At 35.0% G+C, this 9,060-nt stretch overlaps 1 long non-coding RNA gene and 1 pseudogene across 1 annotated transcript; both read right to left on the reverse strand.

The window, feature by feature from the left end:
• Nucleotides 1-1,878: 1,878 nt before the first annotated feature.
• LOC142632714 (MLO-like protein 10) lies at nt 1,879-4,427 on the reverse strand (annotated as a pseudogene).
• A 965-nt stretch (nt 4,428-5,392) lies between these two features.
• Nucleotides 5,393-6,105, reverse strand: LOC142630845 (uncharacterized). Its single transcript, XR_012843458.1, has 3 exons — nt 5,996-6,105; nt 5,610-5,705; nt 5,393-5,519 (listed from the first exon to the last, which is right to left on the reverse strand). It is a non-coding gene; the product is annotated as an uncharacterized LOC142630845 (long non-coding RNA).
• Nucleotides 6,106-9,060: the final 2,955 nt, after the last annotated feature.

Genomic DNA, 9,060 nt, shown 5'->3' on the forward strand with positions numbered 1-9,060 from the left:
AAATAAAGATATAAGATTTAAATTGTGACCACCAAAATTAATTAATGTCTTAATATGACGATAAGTGCACCTCTTATAATATAAAAATAAGTTATTTTAAAACCACAACTTTTGTGCCGTAACTTTTGCCACATTTCGATATAGCTAGACTATCACATAGACTTATTATTTTTTCTCCACCACTTTCAATCTAGGTATAAAAAGTTGTGGCACAAAAAGTTGCAAATTTTCTCTTTGTTTTAATGCCATCAAGAATCCCTTGTTGCCCATCTCCTTCATTTTCGCTCCATTTTTTTTTTTTAATCACTCTTGTCAAACAAAAAGCATATTTGTTTGTGAAGTCAGAACAATGCTGTTACCGATATTTTATCAAACATCTATTCACTCGAAGGAGGATTTAAGAAAATCAATTCCATCTTTCCTTCATCTAATGATAGTAGATGAAGAGATTGTTAAGTTCTAATTCAAATTAAATAATACAACACAAGGTTGATATGAGTTTCTGAGTTCCACGGACTCCTTGACAAAACACACTTAAAAACAAATATACCACGAAGTTCTTCAGGCTCCATTTCATACGGGAATTGACGGCAAAAGGTAGGCTGATGATCATCTGTAAATCGGTGCCAATAGTGAGCAACCATCCAAAAGATGTTCCAAAGCATTTTCTTCCAACAAGCTCAGGCAAGTTGAAATCATAAGTTTTATTATCTGATAAGTTGAAAAAGCTACGCGTTTGACTTTCTTTATCGCCTTGTTCTCTTTCTTCGGCAAGCATAATCCAAGGACATTTAGGAGGTAATGGTGGTTTCTCCAATGAATTAACAACTGATTGCCATGATTTGTAGACAGCACCAAAAACGAAGATATCATCAAAGAAAGATAGCCGGTAGTTAATTTCATACAGGATATAATGCGGAAGATTAGCCCACTTGCACATCTTAATAAGTTCGTTATGCTGTAATAGGCTGAAAAGCAATAATGAACAAAACAGGGGAAACAAAAAATTTTAATTAAGGGAATTTCTTAATACTGAAAGTGATGTAAGGAGCAAGAAATTAAACATAATTCATGACCTATACAAGTGCTTGCAGATGGCAGTTAAGAATTAAGGATTTATTTCCACCAAGAAATATATAAAATAAAAACACAACTGGGTAGGTAACTCCTTCAAGCAGGGCTTCATATAATAATCAGCCGACCTCAAAGTAGGTAACATAGCTTCAATATCTCTAGAAACCTCACACAACAAAAAATCATTGTTTTGAGATATCCTTCTTTTCTTGCACTGAGATACAATTTCTGAACTCATTCCCACATCAAAGTCCATGCCACAGGAATTCGTAAATGAAATGTTTTTTCTTGTACCATGATGTTCACTAGAAACCCCTAATAACATTATTAAAAAAAAATACATTAGTTCATTTGTAACTTGTACTACACTAAGTTGCATACAAAAACTAACAAATCATATTCTTAAACAAAAAGAATTTGTCTAATTGAATTCATATTGGAACATTTACAATAATCCAAAAAAAATTACTTACATGACCCTGAAGAGAAAGTTTAAAAAATAAAAATCTTTGTCTGTGTTGAATAAACATTCTATGAATATGCAAGCATGAAGCAACAAACCCTAGAAATTAACAAACCATATAGAGTAGCTAACCCCGAAATTACCAAACCCTGAATCTCCATTTGATTGACAAGAAAATTGAGGAATGAAACTCTGCATGCGGTGTTTTTCACTTTTGCTTTTCTTGTAGCTGCATTTTCTCGGCAACCAAACAGAGAATAAAGAAATTGAAAAAAGAAAAGAAAAGGTAGACTTGAGATTTGGCTAGACTCCGCATGCACATTTGTTATAAAGAACAGGAACTGGGATTAGATAGTCATTATAACTGATGTTAAATAGTCATTACTCAATAGCACTAAAATCATGGATCAAAACTTGACAAGATTTGGGGTGACAGCTTGTTCTCTCTTCACCTAAAGGCATAATGTGCATTTAGAGAGAATAAGATCTTATTTACCATATTTAATCATTACAATTTCAATTCATTAATCACTTAACTAGAGAAATATTGCCTCTTTTGAGTAAACCTGAGGCTAATCAGATCATTCTAACCACAACAAAAAAGATAATTTCAAAGCAAAACATTTTCACTATAACCAAGACCTCAAATAAGTTTTCAGCAAGGCAAAAAGTTCCCTTCTAACTTCAATAAGACTATACGAGTATAAAAAAAATTGTGTTTAACCATTACAAATTTTATGGTACTCATTAATCATTACCTAAGTGGTAAGCATTTTTAGTCAAGAATCTACAATATGGGTGGCTATTGAATACCTGAAACAAAGCGAAATGGATAAGTTCAAGAATTAACTGAGGCCGACCAAACCAAAAGTATTTGTCTGAGACTTGCACAAGTGGAATCCCTTGGACTACTGCATGCCTTTCTGTGATTTCAAGAGCCATCTTTGTCAAAATGGCTTGAAGTTTTGTTCCAACAGCTAAGATTATCTGCAATCAATTAAAAGGTTAGAATTCTCATTTTCCAAAGATTTGGAAATCTGGCTGCTAAAGAGAAATATTTCTCACAATCACAGGGATTATGGACGCCCAAAACAATGCCTGCCATCCTGAAAAGGACATACTTCAACAAAGTTAATCAACTTTTACTGGAAAGTGCTGAATATGCTCCAAAGGAAATTTCAAAGAAAGAAGTGGGTTACCGTTAACGTTTAATAGCAAAAAAACCACGAATGACGTCCACAATACAGGACTGCCAACAACATCAAGAAAATAATTCATGAAACTCATATGGTCCAAATTTATTATAGGGAATGACTGCTGAAAACCACACATATAATGAAATTAAAAAAAAAAAAAAAAAAAAAAAATATATATATATATATATATATATATATATATATATATTTATATTAAATGAAGGGAACATTACCTTACTCTAACGACTGCCTTGAAGTCATCCTCCAAAGATCTTTTGATATACTTTTGGAAGTCAAATTTACTTCCAGGAGCCAAGTGGACCTATAGATGTGGCAATGTCATAAAATGGTGACATATTTTACTAGAAATACTGAAATACTGAACAAAAACTTACAGTGATGAATCCATTGCGCAAGGTTAAGTAGTCAGACTTACTAACAGACTTAAAAAATTGCCGAAAGAAGCATCCCTGCCAAAGAATATATTTTAATAAGTTCATTGTCAATATAAAAAGATATACATAGCCACAACTACAAAAATTGTAATTTTAATATACTGTAATCTAAACAGATACAAGCTTTTGTTGCGGTTCCAGTCTAACTATTGCAGGCTAGATCTAAGGTATAAGTGAATTCCCCCAAATTTTATATCTCGTCTCTGACCTTTTTTAGTATTGGGTGCAGAGGTTTTGCATTTCTTTGTAATTCCTTCAACTAGAACCGCTTAGCATCATTTCCTCTTATTGGCTAATGACTGGTCTTCATAGCACATTACCAAGTCACCAAACCCATACTTTCTCTCTTTCTTTAGTGCAACCCCTTGGCCCTTACGTCTCACAAATCTAGTCGTTTATAATTTTAATCTTCCTAAATTCTTACCCAGCCATCTTAGTATTAGTTAAGCTCATCCAGTCATCTTATTGGCATAACTTCAACTATTGCACTCATAATTGAGATGTCCCAGTCCATGGCATTAGGCCATTTTTACCTCATACCATAACAATGTAAATAACATAACAAAAATCAAGATGTGCCAGTTAGTAAAGACATTTCTTACCACATAAAAGAAGAAAGGAATCCTGGTCCAGAAACTGGCGTGTGCTCTAACAAATGAGGTCTCATGAGATGGCATAATCTTGAAGGATCTGCACATAAATATGCATAGAAGTTTAGCTTCCAATAAGGCACATACACCCACCTATTGACAGATGAATTTCAGGATGTCATTTTCTCAAGTCTGAGGAAATGCAACTTCCAAGCTAATACATAAAGAACAAACTATCTCTATGTCATGGGGTGACATACCATTTGAAAACTCATAGTCATGGGATGAGGTTTCCTCCTCCCAATTCTTCCAGCCACGAATCTGCACAAAGAAACATTGAGGAAACCATTAGATATAATCGAATGTATGGTTTATTCAATATTTAACATGACCACTATAAGTTGATTATCAAGGCACACTCATGTACAACGTTTCTTTATATTTCAGATGTCTTACAGAAATTTTGGGCAAATTTGTGCCTTTTAGCCATGCTCTCTTTGTTTCCTGTTATGCAGCCAGAAATCAAGTCTTGAACAACAAGAAGGGGGTCTGTCCACTTCATGTCGTTCAAATTTGGTTTTATTATAAACAAATTACAGATGATTCATATCCTAACCATATCAATCCATCTTGGTGGCATTCTTTCCATAGATTTAAATTTCAAACCACCAATCTAGTGTTCTTTTTTTATTTGTAGCCATTACTAGGAATAAATGTAAAGGGACAAGTTCCAAACAGAAGGGGGTAAATGATAACAATAAGATTATCAAACATAGAGATATTATTGATTTGTCCAAAATGTGTTTGTGCTAAATATTTCAATTAAGATAAGCAACTTCCAACCCTAACAATTGGAGATAACTTACTTAAACCAGTGAAGACTTCACCCTGCTCAAAAGTATACAGAAAACATAAACGATAGAAAAATAAAATTTACCAAAAAATAACCCAAATAATATCATATCAGAAATAAGAATGGGATAAAAATTAGCATTATTTTACTAGAAGTAATGATCAAAGCAGATCATTTAGTTTTGATGGGATGCAACACCTATAGACTATCTTTTCCTTCTTCCTTATCTTTGCCTCTGCAATTTTGCTATTGCTTGTTTACTTAAATCTTCCATTGTAACATCAATCTCTTACAACTCGTTTCCTAACTTTCGCCTAGTGTATCATAATTTTCGGTCAAAAGCACGCAGTTTACTATTTTAAGTAGCTTTCCAGCATCACTTCAGGTCTGACCTGCATGAATTCCACTACAAGAGCTTAGGAAAGATAGCAGAATGCAACATGGGGACTCAAAAGGAAGACTTGACTAATGCTAAACAAGAGGATTTTTTTTTTTGTTTCTGCCGAGAGTCTGTAGAACCTTGCAATTAAATTAAGGAATAAGGAGGCAATGGAAATAATCAAAGGACTGTACTCAAGATATTGAAAACAATGCTGCTGTGAGCCTGTGACACACATCATTACATGCAATTGGCACCATGGTGGCCTAAAAAATTAATACATAAAGGGAGCTTGGGTGCAACAAAGTTATAATTTTGGGCCAAAATTATACACGTCTATATTCCGATATGAGATTATCTAACTAATACACACACACACACATGCAAAGTCATTAAAAATAATTACAAACCAGCTTGCTCTGCTTCTTTTCTTTCCAACTGTATTTCTGCACTAGGTAGATGCTCAGCCGGCTTTGCAATAATTTTGAGGAACTCTAGATAATCAGGATCTACTTTCATAAAAGAAAAAGGTAGGTATTAATAAGAAAATCTAGTACAATGGTATTCTAAGTAAATGCAAATGCAAACTGAACAGATACCTTTGTATATGGTCCCTTCACGACCATCCTTCCTAGTAGTTGACTTTGGAGCCTTCTGTGAAGGAGCATATTCAACTAAAACCTTATACTGAGCACCTGAGATGAATGGCACAGTTTAAACTTTTGCAAAAAATACTATAGATTCTAAAGTAAGATGACTACGATATAGACATTACAATTTTTACCATTATCAAGTCTCCCCACAATCATATAAACACGATATTACAATATTGCTTGTACAAGAGCATAACTAGCTAGGGAACTCAAATCTTAACTTTAATTAATTCATACAATGATATTCACTGAATCAAACCACTTCAACAACATAAAACACATCTGTTTGTAAACTTATAATGTAAAGAATAAGGCATGTCATTATTAGTTACCCTTCTCATTAACAAAAACATGTCCATCAAAAAACTCTGCAAACTCGAAAACATCTTCAGGCCTCTTGAAGTCTATGTAGGCTCGAGAATACCTCTGATTCTTCAGGCTGCAAATTTGTTTAACAAAAATTCTTCAAGTTAGAAAAACCATTAACCCATGAATAAGTGCCTAAAAATAGAAGAAAATAAAATAATATAAACAATTAAGCCATTAAGTTATAGTGAGCTTAGAAAAGTGGTCTCTCCAGTTTCTTTAAGTCACAGAAAGTAAAAATTAATCTAATATTCAACAATCTGATTCTTTTATTGTCCCTGAATACTCTATCAGCAAACATGAAGTGCATACAACAACAAAGCCTTAGTCCCAAATTTTTTGGGATCGGCTATCGATCCTCAACAGATTAGTCTTGCCACATGTGCATGCGCATATTTTTTCATCGCAAAAAACTAGAACATTTTGAAAACACACCATAACTCTACATGGCTTCCTGGTTGAAAACAAGTCTGTAGTCCTGATTGCTGAAGTACCTAACAATCTAGGTTCCATTCTATAAATCACATATGATATATATATATATTTTTTTAAAGTCAAAGTATAAATTTACCTATAAAAAAAAAGTCAAATTATAAATTTGCACAAACTTTGGTAGATCAAATGTGAAATTACTCAATCACAAAATGTTGATTGTAATACACACTATAGCTAAATTTCATTAACTCTATGAACACCAACGATCCAAAACAGATCATAAACTTATAACACACGCTCCGTTTGCATTAACATTTAATATTGCAACAAGAACTACACTTTTGATGGATTTTTTTATATAAGCAACCAAACAAACTTTATAAGCAACGAAAGGTACCCATTTACAGATAGAACTCGCCAGTGGATCCCCTCCTTTAAGTCTCACAACAGTAGCTCCTGCTTCAGCAAAACTTAGAAGCAACTGGTGTATTTCCTCCTGTCACAAAACCAACTTAAAATAAATTCATTTCTCCAATCCCCACATGCCCAATTGTACAAACACCTATTTTCCTGTCTAGGTGACTAATGAGCAAGATGGTGTGCCCCTGCATGACTTCCTAAGGTACCCATTTTTCAGCAAATCAAACCAACCGCATATTTAAGGGACCAAAATCAAAACCAGCCCCATATTTAAGGAATCAAGATCAAACTGACCCATAGATAGAGGGACAGAATTGTTCCTTTTTTTCAATTTTAGGGACCAAATCCAAATTTCTTATATCTGAAGAACCTTAATTGAACTTACACTAAAAGCACACCCACAATCCCAATTTTTGTCAAACCCAGTGAAGAAGTTTCTACGCTTTTTTTAAAATTAAAAAAAGAATATGCAAATTATCTTATTTTATGGACCTATATTGCAGTCATAAGCATTTTTTCTAATTGCTAGGCTTAAAGCCAAATTTAGATAACCAAAAGCATTGACGACTACTCATTCATTACAATTATAATTAAGTTTCCAAATTATGTTTGCAAGCATATTTAATTGCAAAATATACAATCTGACACCTTTCCAGCCTATTTTTCCATTTGCTTCAACATTTGAAAATTTTGATTACCTCATGTTTTTATCAAGTGCAACGAAGAAAATAACTCACCAAAAATAAAATGAATACACAATTACTGCCCAGGAGTAAGAATTGATGATCAAGTTAAAAGAACCATTTAATGAGTGATAAAAAATAGGTTAAAATAGCTACCTTTAGTCCCTCCTAGTTGTCCATAAAATAGCTACCTTTAGTCCCTACCTTTAGTCCCTACAGAAAACCATAATAAACATAAGACAAATATATGAAATTAGGTGTAACATTATTAGATGTATCTGACATGAGAGGAGTGGCAAGGGAGAAAGAGAGAGCACTAGATAATAAAAAGAATCAAAACATTTATTCGACTTGATTACGAAATATTTGCTTCAAGTATGAGCCCTGCCTGTATATGCCGTATAGTGTAATCATAGAAATATGTGCCTATCTAACATAGAAGTTCTTTGTCTCTCTTCTGTCTAATTACCTTTTTTGAACCTTAAGCCGTCTCGTATAATAAGGAGGAGGTCTTTCATGTCCTTCGTTAGATGCCTCGGGCCCAGCTTTGTGTCCATGTTTGTGCCCCCTGTCCCACAAGGAGGTGCCTTTGATATGCGTTTCGGCCGACCTGCTGGCTCTGCAGGTAACCCAACAGCCTGCTCAGCCTGAACATGGGGTGGGTCGGTGCCCAAAGAAGGGCCAGTGGACGTACTGTGGGAGGGTGGCTGCGTGTGCATGTCAGGAGGGGTTGGATCAAGACCCAGGTCAAAGGATGGAATGAGTGACAGCTCAGGAAATGACCGTGGGGTGGGTGGACGGATGTCAGACCTAGGACATGGATGTGGGGTGGGTGAAGGGACGGTGGTAGGGCTAGGGGATGGATGTGGGATGGGTGAAGGGATGGTGGGGCTAGGGGATGGATGTAGGGTGGATGGGTGGGGATTGGGGGTAGGGACAACTCTCGGGGTAGCAACAGGTGGATGAGAGCCACGTCCGTCTAGAGCTCTGCTCGTGCTTGGCCTCTCAGAAGTGCTTGGGCTTGGGCTCTGAGTAGGCGCTGCCGTAGGAGTAGCTGCCTCCTCATTCGGGGCCTCAGGGATAGAAGGTTGTACACGGCCAATCTCCTGCACTGCCTTCAGCACATCAGTAATGTCCTTGTGGTCCTCCGTGCCCACTGGGTGACGCCTCAACAAACGGGCGTATCCTTCAATCTGCATATGAAAAAACCAGGTATATTAGTAATGCAATACCAAATCAACAATGCCAATTGATAATAAAATAAACGTTGATTCTGAATTGGTTATGCTAGTAATAATTGCAAATTATAGGGAGACCAAGTGTTACCTTTGACTAAATTTAATAAATATTTTCTATTAAAGATGTAGATAGCGCATAGAGTAGACAAAAATGCTAATTAAAAGTTCAAATGAACAGAAATTTAAAAATAATAAAAATGGACATAAGAATGTATACCATAACTCTAATAGTGGTTAGGAAAGATGACCTTAGAG

This window comes from Castanea sativa, chromosome 4, assembly GCF_040712315.1.
Source record: "Castanea sativa cultivar Marrone di Chiusa Pesio chromosome 4, ASM4071231v1".
NCBI lineage: Eukaryota > Viridiplantae > Streptophyta > Magnoliopsida > Fagales > Fagaceae > Castanea > Castanea sativa.